The sequence below is a fragment of the Halichoerus grypus genome, chromosome 6 (assembly GCF_964656455.1).
Source record: "Halichoerus grypus chromosome 6, mHalGry1.hap1.1, whole genome shotgun sequence".
Lineage (NCBI taxonomy): Eukaryota > Metazoa > Chordata > Mammalia > Carnivora > Phocidae > Halichoerus > Halichoerus grypus.
Genome location: NC_135717.1, coordinates 104,690,193 through 104,708,226, shown reverse-complemented (window position 1 = coordinate 104,708,226; position 18,034 = coordinate 104,690,193). Strand labels below are relative to the sequence as shown.

General features: G+C 38.8%; 1 protein-coding gene across 7 annotated transcripts in view; it reads right to left on the bottom strand.

Annotated features, from left to right (window-relative positions):
- The window catches only part of FGD4 (FYVE, RhoGEF and PH domain containing 4), a 211,653-nt gene that overhangs the window by 106,631 nt on the left and 86,988 nt on the right, over window positions 1–18,034 (bottom strand). For 2 of the 7 annotated variants that reach the window (XM_078075870.1, XM_078075875.1), the window contains exons 2-3: window positions 14,199–14,273; window positions 13,072–13,292 (exon numbers count right to left, since the gene is read on the bottom strand). The exons of 4 other annotated variants lie outside the window; for them this stretch is intronic. The gene's annotated coding sequence lies outside the window, so the exon portion shown is untranslated. Of the gene's footprint in view, window positions 1–13,071; window positions 13,299–14,198; window positions 14,274–18,034 lie in introns of those variants that run through there. One more of the 7 variants, XM_078075871.1, reaches the window with a different exon arrangement.

The following is an 18,034-nucleotide window of genomic DNA, read 5'->3' as shown; positions in this document are numbered from 1 at the left end:
TTTCAATGGCATCTCATTTTCCTTTAACCACACTATTCTTTTCAGTTCCTATGGCCTTAAGGTCTTTCATATGATTAGGTCTCACTATCCCCTGTAGGTTTCCTTTGAATGCTCATTTACAACTGTAATTAAATGAAAGTTCATGCAATGTCCTTGTTCAGCATTTGTATTTCCTACCATTCTCAAAGCTTCTGGAGAACAAGGACCATGACTTTCCTCTTCATTTCCATAGGCCCTCTGCACATTGGATCAGATGCTTAATACAATCTCATTAAATGGTCCCTTCCAAGGAGTCAAAGGGAGAGCAGACAAATAGAAAGGTGACTGACAAGTCTGAATGGAGCCCTGTTACTGCCATGGGGGTAGGGAGGTTAAGGAGGGCTTGCTAGAACAATGACATCCAAACTTTATGATGGCACATCCCTCTCAGTATGAAAACTGGGCATTGCACCTCCAAGTGTGTATGGATACATGGGTATATGCATAAATTAAATGCATTAAACACAAGTATTACTGCACTAAAATGCATACTGTAAAATACAAAAATTGAAAAAGTAGGATGAGGTAAAGATAAAATACTATTTTTGAGGGATCAGTGTGATTCAATCTGCTTTGTTTTTTTAAATCTTGGTTAAATATTTGGTGATATAACCCTTTGAAAGAGCAGATATAAGTTGGTTTACTTCCACACTTGGTTTTAATGACTGCCCCTAATTGAGGAAAATTCATTGTTCTAAAGGGAAGAAGTACATCATTGGCTGCACTTACTAAATCATAATACACATTTTTAAATCCCATCTATCCGGGTGCCTGGGTGGCTCAGTTGTTGGGCGTCTGCCTTCGGCTCAGGTCATGGTCCCAGGGTCCTGGGATCGGCCCTGCATCGGGCTCCCTGCTCAGTGGGAGGCCTGCTTCTCCCTCTCCCACGCCCCCTGCTTGTGTTCCCTCTCTCGCTGTGTCTCTGTCAAATAAATAAAATCTTAAAAAAAGAAAAAAATCCCATCTATCAATTATGCAAAAGTTTTCCTTGAAATTCTAGTATATTTCCATCTGCCTTGATGTCTTAGAAAGTGTTATTTTTTTTTTAATTTGGTCTAAAATCTACTATAACTATCTCAAAGATTTTTAAAACAAGCTAAAAAAGATCTTGTATTTAAGTTTGAATATGTATGCAGAAATAGTTTTTTTTTAAAGGAAAATTTTTTTAAAATGATACACTTATATCTATTTTGGTGATGACACAATAATGGAAACATTTCCAAATAGTCATTTCAAAAATGTTTTGTCCATAATGCACTTTTCCCTCTGCTGGTTGCAGTTACTTTCTCACTCACTCAAATGTTACCTTTACCTCAAAAGGACAGGTTTTGTTTATTTTTTCAAATATATCTGCTAGGTAAGAATCTGTTAAATATGTACTGACAGACTTTTCTTCACATGAAGGGTTAGTAAACGTGGAACATTTGTGTTTTTTTGTAAAAGAAAAAGATATAAAGGTCTTTGGTTTGACAACTCGTTTAAGTATTGTGCCATTATATAACCTACAAATCTGATGTTTATGATGACTTGTCATCAAGTATTGCCAGAATTCCAATACATTATCTAAGATACCTAATCATCACAATTACATAAGATAACGTAATCTTGGTCTTTTTAACCAACTGTGCCTAAAATTCCATGGGCAGAAAAACCAGTGATTCTTCAAACATTTTGAGGATTTCTGGGTAAGACTCATTCCTTCCATTAGATGCTTTATCTAGCACTTTCCATTTGCTGGGGTTTAGCCACCAGTAAGCATAAATTTGATCAACAAAATCCATGACATCCAGCAGCACCCAATGTAGTCACGGAGAGACAAGAATGGATCCAGAACCATCAGAGATTTGAGGAGGATTTGCTTAGTTCTCTTTTTGGGGGTAGGGCTCTTTCCAGAAGTAGAGACACAGGAGCTAGGCGAGGCAATTACTCTTCTAATCCTATGGGGTGATACCTCTCCTTATCTTCCAATTGTTGAAATGGCAACACACAACTATCGCTGGCAATTTGGGTAAATTGCTTTATATTTTTTTCATTAGTTTTAATTCAGTTCAACAATCTAAGTGTAATCATGGGTTTTGTGAGGAGCCAAAAGCTGGGGATTTAAGATGAGTAAAATAGTTCCTGGCCTCAGGAAATCAATCAAGTTGTGTAGAGAGACAAAATAACAGCCAATTGCAAAATATGTTAATGACAGATATAACCACAGAGTGCTTCGGGAGCTCAGAGGAGAGGAATGCAACTGGAAAGAAAGGTTTACTGGAAGACAGGTAGTTGAGCACTGTCTTAAAGGAGTGCAATTAACACTAAAATTTTTTTGTTGTTTAAAAACAAAAACTGTACAACATATAGCCATTTCTTGCCTCAACGTTCACACTGTTTCAGTATTTTATTACTGAAGTATATGTAACAAACTAATTTCATGCTTGGATAGATTTTAGACATTTTACATAAATATAGATATTAAAACAGCCTTTTTCAAAGCAATTGTGCATTTTATGTAGTCAAATTATTGAATTAGCTAGTAGCTACTATACCAGGTACAGAACTGGTTCTTCTGAGAAAAGAAACTACTTTGACAATTTTCGATGACAAAAAGGCAGTGACAAACTCTAATGGGGGATTGGGTGCTAATTTGGAAAAGGAGTGCCAAATGTTGTAGCTCCATCAGGTAGCTGAAGGCTGAAGCTATATGAGCTCAAAGTCATAAACACTCTACTCCTTAGAGCTCTCAAAGTGGTCATGACCATGAGTTGAAGATGTACTCATCAGAATTGGTCTAGAAGTTGTTAATCATCACAGAAGGGACTCAATGTATACAATAATCAGAAAGCAGAAAAATCAAAGAAAAGCTAGATTACTGATCATTTTACAGCAATAATTTTATGCTTATTCCAATTTTTTAAAGAGGGAAAATCAGCTTTAAAGAAAATGCTACACTGTCAACCCTGAGATCAGCTTATGCTTTAAGGGGCTACACCTTTTTCTAATGAACAGAAAGAACGTATCTTCAGTATTACTTTCCTTTGGCAAAAAGATGACCCCCTCCCCCAACACACACACACACACAAACACACACACACACGTAAAATTAAAGATCTTTGGTTCCTGTGTAGTTGTGTGTAGTTTCAAAACATTTTAATGTCTGGGAGTTAAACAAGCAGGTTGAATTTATAGCATAGTTGTTAATATATTACTGCCATAATTTAACATACCCACCAAAACATGAAAATCATGGTTGATCACCCTGAAGTTTTCTTCTCAGAATATAGTTAAGGCCACAAACAAGGCTTGACTTTGCTCTTGTTCAATTTAAGTTTTGTACCACTTCACTCATCTCACTAGAAGATGAACAAGGAAAATGCTTCTCCCTTTTGGCCAGCCAATTTGGTTACCATCCTTTAACCATAAATGGCCAAATCCAAAATCTGCCTTAGCATCAATCATTAGCAGACCTTAAAATGACTTCCATCACATAATCCAATCCCTGACTATCACATCCTTCAAGATCTGACTCAAATTCATTGCCTCCTGCTTAATCCTACAGATTGTGACATCTCCCGTATAAGAACTTCACATCTCTTTCACAAAAGCTACTTGCCTTGTGTATCTTCTCCTAACATCAAACTTTTTTTTTTTTTTTAAACAATCACTCCACAGTATACCTGTTTCTCTAACAGAACATTGGGGTTGAAAAGGATTTTAGACGCCATCTAACTCTTCGTATGTGACAGATGAATCTTCTCCACAGTTCTTGTAAGTGCTTGTCTGATTTCTATTTAAATATCACCAGTTATAGGAAAATAATTCTTGAATACACCATTATACTTATAAAGAATCTAATTATTAGGAAATCCATCCTTAAGTTTTTAATACACAATCCATAACACAAAAGTACATATGAGGTTATGTCAGTTACTATTACCTTACTTAGGACAGGTTTATCTTCTTTACCAGATTATAATTTGAGTCGTTTTATTTTTTTATCTTTTTTACATTATTTATTTATTTTTTATTTTATTATGTTATGTTAATCACCATGCATCATTAGTTTTTGATGTAGTGTTCCATGATTCATTGTTTGCGTATAACACCCAGTGCTCCATGCAGAACGTGCCCTCTTTAATACCCATCACCAGGCTAACCCATCTCTCCACCCCCCTCCCCTCTAGAACCCTCAGTTTGTTTCTCAGAGTCCATAGTCTCTCATGGTTCGTCTCCACCTCCGATTTCCTCCCCTTCATTTTTCCCTTCCTACTATCTTCTTCTTTTTTTTTTTTTTAACATATAATGTATTATTTGTTTCAGAGGTACAGGTCTGTGATTCAACAGTTATTTTATATTAGTTTATTTTTTAATTTCAAGATAACTGTAAGCCCATTGTTAATCATTTAAAATCTACAGACAAGCGGTGCCTGGCTGACTCAGTTGGTATAGCATGCAACTCTTGATCTTGGGGTTGGGAGTTTGCGTGCAGAGTTTACTTAAAAATAAAATCTTCAAAAAATAAAAAATAAAATCTACAAACAAGTTGTAAATAACAAAAGTGATTCTAAAATCTAGTAGTAACTGGTGTTTGGTGTTAATTCCCTCTAGTATTTTTTCTGCATATTATATAAAATGTAACTTAGTACAGTGTAAACAATATGTATGCATACTACGTTTCATTGTAAGCACTTTTCTATATATTTTTGAAAACTGTTTTTAATATTTGTGTAACATATGATCTCATGAGTAATTCATGTAGCCATTTCCCTATTGTGGAACATCCATAGTTTCTGGTTTCTCTCCACTCCACTGGAGCACCTGATGTGATGTGATAAATCATTTACTGGATCACTAGGTAACTTACTACTTACTGGTAGATTTCTAAAAGTGGGACTGTGGGATCAAAGGACATGAACATTTTTAGTGCTAATGATACATGTACCAGGTGTGTTCTCATATTTGCTTGCTTTAACTACTCCCCTTTCAAAGAGTTTCTGCTTCACAGGACATTCTGAGTAGGTAGATAAGTCAAATGACCTCTGTGTTCCATGGCCACATGTGATGGGATCATGGGTAAGTGCCGACCAATGCTTTGCCATCAGAGTCACTCTCCAAGCCATCAGTAGTTGGGACTCTGTTTCTGCTGGGCACTGGGACTAGGAAGTGGTGTGATTGAGATTTGGGGTGGCCCTGTTTTCTGCCATCCACACACACACACAGAAGAGGCCCGTCTGCGGGAGAGAGATTGTAACTGTCCTGGCTCCAGGCTCCTGGGAGGCCTAGATGAGTTGGCTCCAGAAGATAACTTTTTTTTATTGTTTCTATACATCCCTCTTTTCTCTTAAATTATAGGGTATTCTTCTATGCCCTGCAACAAAATGTTCTCTAATTAATACATACTACCAAATTGTTTTCCAAAAAATTATATCAATTTACACTGTCATCTGAAGTGACATTGTCATCTGAAGTAAGTAAGGGTGCCAATCCAAAATATAATCATTCAGGAAATTTTTGCCAGTGTAATAAAAGAATATCTATTTTGTATATTTCCAGTTATATAAAACTTTCTTCTCATGTATTAGTCATTTGTGTTTCTTCCTTTTTGAAATAACTGTTAATGTTCTTTGACAATTACTAACTACCTACAGGCTTCTTAAAGACAGTAAAACTCATTAATTCTCTCTTCATTTCTTTGGGATCTAATCATTTCTCTACCCCCTCAGCTACTGCAGTATGTAAGTTTCCTAGGTTTGGGGGGAGGGTTTTTTTGGGTTGTTTTTTTTTTTGGCCTATGTTAATGCAATGATTTTCTAATTAAAGAAAATTGAGCATAAAAGCTAAGAATATAGGATTGAAGCCAGAATGAACTGGGTTTTAATCCCCGTTTATCACTTAACTATTAGTAAACTTGAAAACAGTATACATCTCATAGCAAGTTTAATTTGTTCAAACGAGGATAAATTCCACTCATCTCAAATATTTGTTAAACATTAAATGAGATGATGAATACACTTTGCATTGTTTGACATAGAAAACACTAAAAGTTGGTACTAATGCAATAGCAGTAATTGTACTGTAAGTGCATTTAAACTTGAACTAACATGCTTTGCAGACATAGAAAACAGCTATAGGTGAGCAGCACAAACACAGGTGTTATAGGTTAAGTTGTTTAGGGAACCTGACCCAAATGCCCATGTTCCCTGTGGTAGGCATGAGATAGAGATCATGAACCTGCTGCTCCCTCATATTTCATGCAGAATGGCCCTTAAATGCAAGCAAAGTAAATATTTCATCTCATGACCAAAGCAGTAGCAATCTCTCTTCCAACCCCGGGAACAAAAAAACACACACCAGGCCAAACTCAATGAAAGAGTTGATCTCCAAAGCAATGCCTTCCTAAGGAAATTCTCAAGGACTTTTTTTTTTCTTTCTCTATGCAAGTTTTACTTTATGTGATGATTGTAGAATCTAAATATCAAGAGTAAGATAGGACAACTGTATTGTGGTGGTGATAAGAACAGAAAAAGTCTGTCTGCTGTGGATGAAGAAGATGATGAAGATAAAGATGCAAAAGAATTTAGGCTGCCTTGGATATTATTCCTTCCAGTGTTTCCATCATTTAAGTTGCCAGTTATCTTTCAAGACTACAAAACTGAAGATCTATTCTCAAAATATTTAAAGCTATTCAAAAGTTCCTCACTCTTTACAAGATACAGTAAAAACTTCTACGCAAGCCAAGATCTCCACTCTCGTATCTCAAGCCTGCCTTAGCTCAAGTTCTGCACTCAGCTACTGGCACTTACCAGGCCTCTCATGCCTCCCTGCTTGTGTCGCCTCAGACTAGAATTCCCAGCCCACTTCACCTGTGTGGTCAATTACCTGCTCCTCTGTCCCCTGCACGTCCTCAGGCACCAAGCACACTGAATGCAATTGCCTGGTTAACAGATTGTTAACTGAGCACCTGTGAGCAAGGACCACGTCTAATCAAGTTCTTCGTCCAGAAGCTAGCAAGGGCAGATGAACATGCAAAAAGTGTTCTTTTGGAAGTGATAGATACGTTTATGGCAGATTGTGGAGATGAGTTCACAAGTGTATACTTATCTCCAAACCTCATCAAGTTATATATGTCAAATATGTATGGCTTTCTGTACGTCAGTCATACCTCAATATAGTTTTTAAAACAACAAAAGTGTGTGTTGAATAAATGAATGTGAGAGATGAATGAATGAATGTGAGGGGGGAGAATGATGGGAGAGATCAAAGAAAAATTCACCCTATAGAGAGAAGGCTAATAGTACTTCCAAGCTTTCACTGCCAAACAGGAGCAAATATTTCAACATTCATGGGATTATTACCCATGCCCCTTAGAGAACATCACAGCTATCACCATCATCTTTAGCACTAAAAGGGGTTTTGAATATTACCTCCTTCAGTATCCACGATAACCCCATCAGTTCTAACAAATGGGGAAACAGGTTTAGAGAGGTTAAGTAATTTGCCTAGAGACTTCCAAGTAGCCAGTACGAGGGATGGAACTAAATCTAGGCTGCTTGCGCTCTAAACCACTATACTGAATGCCTTCCAATACTAGCCCATTAAACTCTGACTTTGGAAAAGAGCATACATTCAGTAGTAAGTCCTGAAAGTAAAGACAACATGCAGTGTGCTTTTGAAATACTAACTAACTACCATAACCATGGTATGATCCTGATAGGCTTTCCTCAGTTTCTTCCTGAATGAAGTGGCAATAGCAGACCCCCTCAACCACTCCACTGGATCATGCTGGCTGCTTACGATTTGTGTCTCAGCTTTATGAGACCTCCCCAGATAAGCATTTCCTCATTAACCAATCTGAAGTTTGCTGCCCTAAAATCCCTCAACACATCACGGTTTTTTGTCTTCACATACTCGCCACTATTTGAAATTAACATTCTTCATTTATTTGTGCATTATCTGTCTCTCCCTTCTACTATATACTTTTCACTAAAGTCCTTTCCCTTTGTGTTCTGTGCCCTACCCTCCACATCTGCAATACTGCCCAGTAGAGATTAAATGCTCAATAAATGTCTGATGAGTGAATGCAAGGTTAACACTGATGACCATAACATACCAGAGAAAGAATGTCTCAATAGGCAGCAGCGTGGTCCTGGACAAAGGGAAGCAGGTGGTTGGCATGGTGGGAAGCTGAGAAAAGGGAGGCCAGGTCAGTAATCACAGGTTGTATGTCTCTAGCAATGTTCAAAGAGGATGCATTAGCCCACATCAGAAATACACTAGCCACTAGCCAGATGACAAGTGTGCCCTCAAGTGGAACTGTATTTGTCCGTCAAGGGGTCCTTCCCCAGTGCTCCACCCCCATCTGCTCTGGGCTCCACAATCACCAAGCAACATTCTGATCATCACTTTACTTCTGCTACAGATACAGACATAAGGAAAAAAACATGCAAACTAAAAAACATAAATATCTAGTTGGCTTGAAAGTTTTAGTTCTCATTTAATTGCCTAAATTTTGGGGCGCCTGGGTGGTTCAGTCGGTTAAGCGTCCACCTCTTGGTTTCAGCTCAGGTCATGATCTTGGGGTAGTGAGATAAAGCCCTGCCTCAGGCTCCATGCTCAGCGGGGAGTCTTCTTGTGATTCTCTCCCTCTGCCCCTCCCCCCCAAAAATAATAAATCTTTTTTTAAAATACCTAAACTTTGGGAGCCTGGGTGGCTGAGTCAGTTAAGCATCTGCCTTCAGCTCAGGTCATGATTCCGGGGTCCCAGGACTGAGCCCTGAGTCGGGCTCCCTGCTCAGCAGGGAATCTGCTTCTCCCTTTGCCCCTCACCCTGCTCATGCTCTATCTCTTTCTCTCTCACTGTGTCTCTCTCAAATAGATAAAATCTTAAAAAATACATAAAAATAAATAAAATGCCTAAACTTAAAAAAAAAAACTAGGTTTCGCATGACCTTGGTTATTGAGGAACCACCGTTCAAAGCTGCTCTTCCGTTGGGCATACTGAAAATCGCGTGAGACTTTTTAGGGTGACACCCCAGTGTTCTATTCCTTACATAAGGCTTCAATGTAGGAAGTCAGTTGATTTTACCCTGTATCTTTGTATTTAACATGCAATACTCAACATTAGCTGTTTCTGCAACTCAAATTTTGTGACCTTGGATATGCTGCTTAATCTTTATGGGTCTCTGATTCTTCTCTGTAAAATGAGAGCTGTAAAACAAGATGATGTTGACAGATCCTCAAAATAGGTGACAATATGTGAAAATTATGTGAAATTATGTAAAAATAAACACCTAGAAATATATAGTAGGGATCTAAAAAAAATCCAATAAATTCCATCAGTTTGCCTTATGGAAATATACCTTGTCTCGTGATTTTATTAATCTGAATTCAGGACCAGAAAACTGGTGAAAAAGTAAAAAGAACACAGGATTAAGCAGAGAAGGAGGAAGCAAAGGAGGGAAGGAAAGAAAACTCGTTACAAGGGAAGTCAGTAACTCAACATATTTGTTACAAAAGAACAATTAGCCTCAGAGTGGGGTTATTTGTAAAATATGCAGCTTTTCTAAGAATAAGGTGCTAGACACCCTCAACACTACTCCATCAAGCCACCTCTAAACCTGAAGTAGTGGCAACTGAATGAGAAGAGGATGGGCAAGTTACACAAAACCACTCCAAAACCTGCTGCAGCCTCCATAGACCCATTCATTGCCAATTTATACAAAGTTTGCCTTTCTATTCTACAGAAGCAGAGAAGCAGTTATAAACACAGAAGAGGAAGCATCTCAGAAGAAACAGCCGCTGATAATCAAAAATAAGGCACACTCATACAGAGAAACATCCTGCCAAATGCAACATTTGAGCCATAGCTCTTGGGTGAGCTTGCATCATTCACATACACACTTTAGAGGCTTCCCATCCTGTAGTTCTGTATCTAACACAAACACAAAATTTTACTGGTGCATACAATCAATTCTAAGCATTTCTTGAAATCCCGTCAATATGGAATTGTTAGGGCAAAAGAGGGCAATTTTCAGTAAATCTGTGTTTAAATGTCATGTAACATGCAAACAGCTTCAACACCAAGGACATGTGAACACAGCATCAGCAAGGACAGCATCTGCAGTTTCTTCTTCACTTCAAATCCCTAGTGCTCCATCATTTCAGACAGCTCAAGGGCCACACGGACCACAACCGCCCAAAAGAATTAACTTCAAAAATTGGATTCGAAATCTGTACTCCAAAAGCAAAGAGACAGACTCAGTTTAGAAGTTAGAAAGAATGTGGCAATAAAATACAGGAAGAAAAATGTAAGCATTTCAGTGCTATTTATTAGCTCTGCAGTCTACCTGTTCAAATGTAAGTCAAGTCAGGCAGCATTCCAGCATAATGTGTCAGAGGAAGCAGCAGAAAGACTTGCCTGCCCTTTACTAGTGGTGGGTTGATTTACTGTCTACCCAGACTGTTATGGGTTTGCATCAGTACCAGCTATTTGTTCAGAGTCTCCGATTCATCATCTATATAATACTTTCATAAGAAATAACTCTGAATAAGGGTTAACAAACATTATAAACTTGCCATTTGGTAAAATCCTAAGCTGTACTGAAAAGTACCACACCATCAGTTTGAAAAGTTGGAAGAAGGCTCAGAAATCCCAGAAATCTAGCACCTACAGGTAAGGATAGTGAGAACCAGAAAGCAACGCTTGGCAGAGACCCAAGAACAGTCTGAGCTTGTCACCACAAGACTGTAGACATGATGGTGGGTCTCACTCCTGACAATGTTTATGAATGGAAGCAAACATTTTACCACCTGCAATACGAACCACCAGGTCCCAAAACTATATCCCCTCAAGTGAACTCACATAGTTCTATGACCGTGCACTCCCGTCCCTCGGGTACGCTGGTAGGGATCTCAAGTGCTCTAGGAGTGTCCCGGCTGTCCAGTCCTATTCACTAATTTCTGAAAGAGCAGCCCTAAGTTTCTTGTCCGTGGTTGACAGAAGAGATTTTTCAACACATGTGAACGTGCTCATGGCTTTACTATTTATTACTCGGAAAACTCAGTCAAGGGTGCTATTAATAAATATGCTTACCAGTGAAAATAAATGAGTAAGTGCCTGCCAATATCTATAAAATGCTGGGACAAATTCTGACATGAATACACACTTAAAGGAAACACAATCTTCTAACTTTAATTCAGTAACAATAAAGATGGTAAAGAAGTTCAGAAACATGAGAGAACTTGAGACGTATACAGATTTATCCAGCCTGCCTCAACTGCTGAAGTAACCACACCCCAGGCACATGGATGCTCACACACTCATTTACTCAAAGCCTTTTTCAGGTTTTTAGGAATCAAGGTAACTAAAGCAACATGAACACCCTAAATACAGATGCTTTTCCATTATTTCATTTCCTCCCTAAACTTACATTGCTTGTGTTTTTACGGGTGAAAATTTCACCCCAATAATATAAGATTAGCCTAAAATTTCTTACAGATGCTAAGGAAAATTTCAAGCAGAGAGACATTGCTTTTTATTTTAGTTTTTAAAAATATTTTATTTGACAGCACAAGCAGGCAGAGAGGCAGGCAGAGGGATAGGGAGAGACAGGCTCTCCGCTGAGCAGGGAGCCCGATGCGGGGCTCGATCCCCCGACCCTGGGATCATGACCTGAGCCGAAGGCAGACGCTTAATGACTGAGCCACCCAGGTGCCTGAGACATTGCTTTTTAGAGCTAGTATGTATCTAATTTGATTCTTCATAGTAAAAACAGTTCAAATAATAATGTATATAGATCAGTAAGTGCAAAAGAAGGTAAGAATTTTAAAGTAAACTACAATTAATACCAAGAACCCACAACTAGCAGTCAGGCCCCAAATCCTGTTCATGAAGTAAGACCAGGAGTCCTTGACCAATACAAGGTTATCTAATTTTATACTATCATTAAAAAAAGAAAATTGAAACAAGGTAGGGCCTATTAACAATGACCTTTCCTAGCTCTCCAGGCAGCCGGTGACCCACTGACATGAATATCTAAGATGACAGCAAAACAGCACAATTAGGAGGACTCAGGCTGCATAAGCGAAGCTTTTCTTTGCAACCCTTCCTCTATCAAATAAAAATGGCAGACCTAGCCAGACTCACAGAGCTCTGGTGCTATGGTTTAAAAGATAGAAAAACACAAAAGGAGTACGTGGAGTACAGACAGCACTCTTTTTGTTTTTCACTTTTATATTTTAGGGTACTGTTTTAGGGAAGGGCTTACAATGCTTCTTTACAAAGGACAGAGAAGTCCCTTGTTTGAGCTACCAACCTCTTAGCCACATAGAAAAATGTCAGTCATCCATTTGTTAGCACCCAAATCTCCTTCGACTGCTTACAATACGCACCACACATTTTAAGGGGCCGTTGAACCCAGAAAAACAAAGGAAGCCCTTGAAAAAGAAAGCGATCTCCCTAGCGCTGCCCCTGCCCTTATCACTGAGTCTGCATGCCTGCTGGTAAAGCACGGTCACATTGTTTCCACATGCTCAGGGCCCTTGAAACTTGTGCAAAAGCATTGCAAAATAAAACTGCATAAACGTCGCATTTCAAAACATGAGCTAGTAGTGGTAGGTCAGCCATGTGGGCTAGAGTAATCATTAATTAAACCATAACCTACAAATGTCCCTGACCTGAGACATTTTCTTATTGGACGAACAGGCATAAGAACACATTGTGGCCATGGGCGTATTTCAAAAAGAATATCGGTATAACTCACTCTTAGAAACCATTAAAAAGGATTGTCTCTTTGCCCCTTTCAGAGGTCATAGCACAATTTCACAGGCACAAAAAATTTAAAATGATTAAAAAATAACTCTCCATTTTTCCATCAACATATAATTGTACAGGCATAATTAAGCTGCTCAGATTCAATACAAGAGAAGTGTGTACTGCTGGAGATGTGTTCCAGAAGAGCTTATAGCTCCCTTTCCTTGGACCACATGGAGATAGTGCCCCACACCAAATGTAGTACAAACTGGAGACACAGGACTAGGGTTACTTACCTTATAAAAGCTGGATTTTTTCCTCTTGATTAGAAGTCACAAATGGTTTAAGTAAAACTCCCTTCATTTGTTCTTCCAGCGAGCCAAATCCAGCTTCCCATTAACCCAGTCCATTGCAGATAATTTCACACAGCACACGCTTCCCAGTTCCCAGCCCAGCAAGGATAATCACATTCCAGCGGGGAGTGAACAGATGGTGGATTCCATGGTAACCAGCCCTCCTAAGGCGATTGGTAGAAGTGTGTGACTACAGCTTATTGGGTAACAATCACTGTCTTTGTGCTCCAGCCTTGCAAATCCTAAAGGAAGCAACATATAGCCACTCACATGTGCAAGGGCTTGCCTAGCAGGTGTTTGGCTATTTAAACAAGGCAATGCAGGCCAATTAAAAGCTTTTCAGCGAATCTACCCGTGGCGGTTCAAAGTCCTAACATTTCAGATAGTGTCCACTGCTCATTCAGGGAGAAAGGTCACAAGAGGCTTAACTTGACAAACAGAAAATAACACTTGAAAGTTAACTTGAAAATTCAAGATAAAGCATTCTAGAAATCTAAGCTGCATCAGCAAATCATTTTCTGATTTGCAATCCACATGAGAAGTGAAACTGGTTTTGTATTTAGAAAGATTTTTTTAAACAATAAAACTTTTAAATTTGTGGAACTACCTTAGTTTGAAAATAAGTTTTCAAAACCAATTGTTTTATAAATGTGCATATAATCATTTAAAAAAATAACTTGTATACATTCATTTTTACTGTGTTCGTGGATTTCGAGGTTGAGGGGAGGGCTACTGGATTTAAATTTTTCATTAGAGCCTTACCCAATCATGGGATTGAAATCTCTTCATTATGTACTTTCCACAGGTTTAATTTGTTCCTGCAATCACGTAAGTTAAATGTTGATTCAGCAGGAAAACAGCTTTCCCTAAACCCGTGGTGCTCAAGGAATCAGAGAATAAGTCCTTGAAGGAGCAAAACCAAATACTATTTCACACCAAAACCAACTATTAGAGGTAATGCACAAATCTAAAACAAATAAACTCCAGATACTCCAAAAATCCATTAGAAATAAATTTTTAAGAGAGCAAAGAAATAATTAGGATAAGCCTAAGGTGAAAACAAAACAAACCTTGTAAGCTGTGACTAGAAGTAGAGCCTCTTGCCTCCACAGTTACCTCCTATCTTAAATTTAGGAGTTCTTTTCCTGGCAAGAACATAAATGAGACAAATATTGAAAGGAAGTAGACAAAATTATTTGCAGATGATGATTCTATCTGGAAAAAAAATCAGAGAAATCAGGTAGGATATTATTTATAGTACCAGAAGCTCAGTGAACTAGACAATAAATCAATATAATTCCTTTAGAAGAGCAAAAACTATCAGAATAACAATGAAAGGGGAATTACTAACAAGGACAAGGCAAAGTATACAATTCTTGGGAATAGTATCAAGAAATGTGTGTGAACTACTTGGGGGAAAAAGAATGAACTCTTACCAGAAGGGGTAAAGGAAAACGAAATGAAGACACCTAGTATTGTTGCTGAATACAAAGATCTCTTTTAAAGATGCCAAGTCTTCCCAAATTACCATATAGTGTAGTAGTAAAATTTCCAACATACTTTAGAAAATAAATTTAACAAAGTGACTGAAATTTATTTGGATTTCAAAAAGATGAAAATACCAAAGAAAATTCTATATGAGAGGAGTAATAACGGGTAAAATAACTATACCAAGTTTTTAAAACATGCTATAAATACAATATACTGATACCTCCCATATTTATAACTCCAGGAAAAACCTCTTTCCCATGGAATTCCAGACTCCTATATCTAATTACCTATTGAACATCTCTGCCTGGATGTTTAATAAATATCTCAAACATAAGCCCCCAAAACTCAACTTCTGATTTTCTCCCCAAACCTGCTCCTCCTGCATCCTTCCTTGTTTTTGGAAATGGCAACTCCACTCTTGCAATCATTCAGTCTAACACCCGAGAGCCCACCTCCTAGCCTTCTCTGACACCTTCACATCCAACCTGACAGCTCATGTCATGAGATATTTCTTCCAATCTGGCCACTTCTTACCACCTGGTCTCCTTAATAATTTAACTCTGCTTCCATTCACCTCCTATAGGCTATAAAACCTAAACGGATAATGCCAATTCTCTTCTCAAAACTGACATTCCCATTGCACTAATGAAAAGTCCCATTTTGTGTGATGGCTTAAAAAACCCTTAATAACATGGGCCCCATCCCCATTAACTCACTTAACTCCTTTCCTACAACCTTCTCCTGCCTTCCCCAAGCTCTCCAGTCTGACATTTTGTCCTCTCCTCTGCACTTTCTCAGTAACTGGGACAGTGACGGTGTTTACCACAGGCCAGTTATCTGTACACATCACCCCCGAACCCCACCAGACCGTGAGCCCTTCAAGGCCAGGGACTACCACTCTGGACTCTGTGCTCCCAATACCAAGCAAAGGTCCTTGTGTATTGTGAGCACTTATTAAATCTGCAATGAGTAACAGCTTGCTGCAGAATTTTTTATTCCAGTGCAAATTAGAGGCAACCTAACAATCTATAATAAATGAATGATTGCACAAGTAAGAATGCATACTTGCTAGAATATCATGTGGTGATTAAAAATATGGTCACAGAAACGATGTGGCATAAGGAGAATGTTGATGGTATATTAATAACAATATACTATTTGCTGAGCCCTTAGTATGTACCAGGCACTGTAATAAGTACTTCACAAATATTTTATTTGAACTTCACAGGGACTATAAAATAGATCTTACCATCCTCATTTTTTAGGTGTGGAAACAGATACTCAGAAATTCAGCTCTGTGCTCTATGTCTCACCGCTAAGATTTGAACCTCATCTGTGACCAAAACTTGGGTCTAAGTCATTATTGCCTCATTCCCTCCTGGAAGTAAAGGGGAAAAAAAAAAAATACATAACTGAATACTCACTATGAACAACTACATAAAAAAAGATTCTTAGGAACAAAAGCCTAGGCTTACCTACCTCAAAATTATAAAAGCAGTTGTGAGGAAGAAACATTGGCGATATTTTCCTTTCCTCTGTTTTCCAAAATTCCTAATGTCAAAAATGATTATTTTCTAAAGATAATATGTATTCCTACGACACATATTCTTCAATATTCACTCTCCTACATTCTTGGGTGGATCTACTAAGTAGCAAGATACAATAAAAAAATCAAAATAACTTGACTCACAATTTCTAGAGAACTGATTCTAGGGGAATGCGTGAGAAAGAAAAAACAGTGGCAGATCCAAGAAAGGCATGTCAACAATAGTGCCCTCTTCGGAGCTACAGTCACCTCTGGGCATTCTGACACTGTCTACGACGACAGTTCCTCAAGCCGCACTGCCCAGAATCTAGTAACAGGACCTCCAAATGTAAGCTGTAGGGCACGTGACAAAGACCCAACAATCCTCATCAAGGTTCTCAAGGTGAAAAAGTGTTGGAAGCAGAGAGGCCTGATAATTTATCTTCTTCTAATGCTGGGCGGGCAGCAACACTGCCTGGAATCTGTTGGAGTAGCCACCGTGTCAGCTACGTGAGGAAATAACCTTGCGAGCATTGTTCTACTTCCCTTCACTATTGAATGTACCTGGTTTCATTCACCCTTAGTTGACCTTTCTCTTTTTCTTAGTATGAAGTTTTAACCGGGAAGATACTCTAAGTCAGAGGTTCCCAAACTCTTTCGAATTATGGAGCCCTTAGCCTCTCATGGCACTCCAGGCCAACAGAGATCCCTAACAGGCTCACTTATTTAATGGTTAGGTATAAACAACTTAATAACTATTTTTGACCCAGCAACTTAGCACCATTTGAAAATGTAGTATAAAACAGTTGAAAAAAAAAAATACTAATTTTTCTAAGATTTTATTTATTTGAGAGAGAGAAAGAGCATGTGCGCATGCACCAGTGAGGAGAGAAGCAGAGGGGGAGGGAGAGGGACAAGCAGACTCCACGATGAAGATGGACCCCGACACGGGGTTGATCCCAAGACCCCAACACCATGACCAAGGCCATGACTGAGTGAAACCAAGAGTCGGACGCTCAACCAACTAAGCTACCCAGGTACCCTGAAAAATTAATATTCTTATTCCACTCTTCAATCACTACCACTACTTACTAATGGCATGTGGGTGCCTGTTGGGTTTGGGCCCTGCAAAACCTCTCACATCACAGGATCACAGACCTTGCCATCCTCATTCTTGCTTCACATTGATTTTTACCAGGTATTTGCTTGTTATTACAATAACCTGCCAACACCCCAGCTCTGCAAAACTAGGATGTCACCGAAAGAAATACAGTTCAATCTAATACTAAAGCAGAACCACCCAGAGCTAAGAGTTCCCACAGTGTTTGATAGATGTTACTGTACTTCTCTTGAAATGTTAAAATACCCTCCAGGTAGCACACCTGTGAGCTGGTGGCTGTGCCCCAGAGCACCTAGGCATAGGCACATATTTTGGCAATGATGTTTTTAAGCTCTTAGATTTTGCAGTGCCCGATGACAGAAAGACTCCCTAATGAGAAATTCAAAAGCCTGGACTGCCTGCTTAGCCACTCGAATGACAGGGGCACACCATTTTGCCCTCTCCATCCTCTGTGCTTCAGTCACAAAATGAGGGAGTTAGATCATCTCCAAAGTTCCCTTCTGTTCTAAAACAGTAAGAATGAATGTTAGAGGAAGGAGGGTTCTTCCTCATTCTTACTAGTTTCAGAGGAAAAGGAGAAAGGGCTAGAGCAGCCAGGGACAAATATTTATTTTCCAGAAGGAAACCCAGGCTAAAATTTAGGTGTGCCATGATAAAGGTTTGAACGTGAGGTGTTACTGAAGTACCAGGAGAGACGGGAAGTGCATCCCATCCATGTAGGGCACACTTTGAGTGACCCCGCCACCAGTGCCGTGCTTTCTGTGCTCTTT